This window comes from Arachis duranensis, chromosome 10 (genome assembly GCF_000817695.3).
Source record: "Arachis duranensis cultivar V14167 chromosome 10, aradu.V14167.gnm2.J7QH, whole genome shotgun sequence".
Taxonomy (NCBI): Eukaryota; Viridiplantae; Streptophyta; class Magnoliopsida; order Fabales; family Fabaceae; genus Arachis; species Arachis duranensis.
In genome coordinates, this window is record NC_029781.3 from 69,110,781 (window position 1) to 69,112,666 (window position 1,886).

Genomic DNA, 1,886 nt, shown 5'->3' on the forward strand with positions numbered 1-1,886 from the left:
CTTCAAACCACCATAACTTTTGATCTAGAGCTCCGATTGCCGCTCCGTTTGCGGCCATGCGTTCACCGCGGAGGGCTCTACAAAACCCATACAATTAATCTTGAGGTAAGCCACGTTTTGCTCTTCGAAATTCCAGCCTTATTTTCGAGTTTTATGAGCAAAAATGTTGAGATTTTGGGCTCTTTGATGTTATAAGACCCAACTCTCTTGAAGGAGAAGGTTAATCTTGTCTCCTTGAACCTTGGGTGTGGTAAGATTCTCAACCCTAGTGTAATTTTGTTGTTCTATGATGTTTGGGTATTGAGATGTTGTGTATGGGTATGATGATCGTGGCTTAGGTTGTGTATATGTGAATATTGGAGCTTGATTGGTGATTTTGAAAAGCTTGAAAAAGGGATTTGGTGGTAAATATGCATGTTGTGATATATGCTTGATGATTGGTTATGGTTGAATTGTGGGTTGAACCATGTTGATGGTGAGTATGATATTGATTGTGTACAATGATGATTTATTGGAATTGGTGTTGTTGAGAATTGGCATGAGAAAGAGTATATGATATGTCAATATGTTTGAGTTTGAGCCACTTGGGTGAAGTGGGTTAAAATGATGAGATAGTGATTTTGTAATTTGTGGTAATGTGTCAATGTGTGAGTTGAGGAGGCTTGATGTTGAATTTGATATATATTGATTGATTTCAAAGAAAAGGGATGAAATTGGCATGTTTTGATTGATTTTGAAAAGAGTTGAATATGGCTTGTTTTCAAAATGGCATGTTGTGGTTTTGTACGAAAAATATGGTTTTTGGGCATACTTTGATGGGACATAACTTGGACTACGGATCTCTGTTTTGTACCAAATCTATTTAGAAAGGAAATTGGGTCTGGGTTGTCCCTGCCGTTCGAAGAACGGGTGAAAAACGATTTAAAATGAGGAAGTTATGTCCGTCGGAAGATTGGGGGTTGAAACTGTGAATTCTGCAGCTTCTAACTTAGAAAATTTTTAGCAGAATGACCCCCCGCGCGTTGGCGCACTTGGCGCGTATGCGCCGTTCTTCTCAAAAGCGCCATCCACGTGTGCGCGTGATGTGCGCGGGTGCACCGATGTGCTGCACCTAATGCCCAGCCATTTTCCAGAGAGTTATGCCAGAGCTGTGCCAGTTTTGTGCCTAGGGCACGAGAGTACCCACGCGTACGCGTGGTTGACGCGTGCGCGTCGTTCGACTAGTTTTCAATCAATGCGTTAGCGTGCATGACGCTTACGCGTCGATGAGTTTTCGAGGCCATCCACGCGTGCGCGTGGAGTGCGCTTACGCGTGGACCTGCTTTCATCCCAAAGTTGATTTTTGAGTTTTAAAAGCCAAATTTCATACTTCTAAGCCTCCGATCTCACCACTTATATCTCAAATCATTATGATATGTCTAGCTATAAGAAGAAAGGCTAGTGCATGTGGTAACTTGCGAGTGAAGCAAGGGAAAAATGAATGATCAATGAGGATCAAGCATGATTATGTGAGATACGGAGGATGGTGGTGGAAGTGCTTGTTATGCCATAGGCCGAAAGGCTGTAATTGTTAATGAAACGGCTGGTTATGGATTTAATCGTGAGCCGGATGGCTGGATTATTGCCGTGTTACGGCGGAGCCATGATTATGGCTATGTATACATGCATATATATGCTGTTGAATGAATTGCGAATGTTGCACTTCCATTATCGGAGATGAGAGTTTCCCTGGGAGAAAGCAGTGGCTAGCCACCATGTGCTCCAGGTCGAGACTTGAAGCTCTTTTGACCCTATGTCGTCAGGGTGGCCGGGCACTGTGAAATTCCTGGACGAGCTCACCCCCAAAAATATTCACCAGTGATGGTGATGGATAAATATTCACCAGT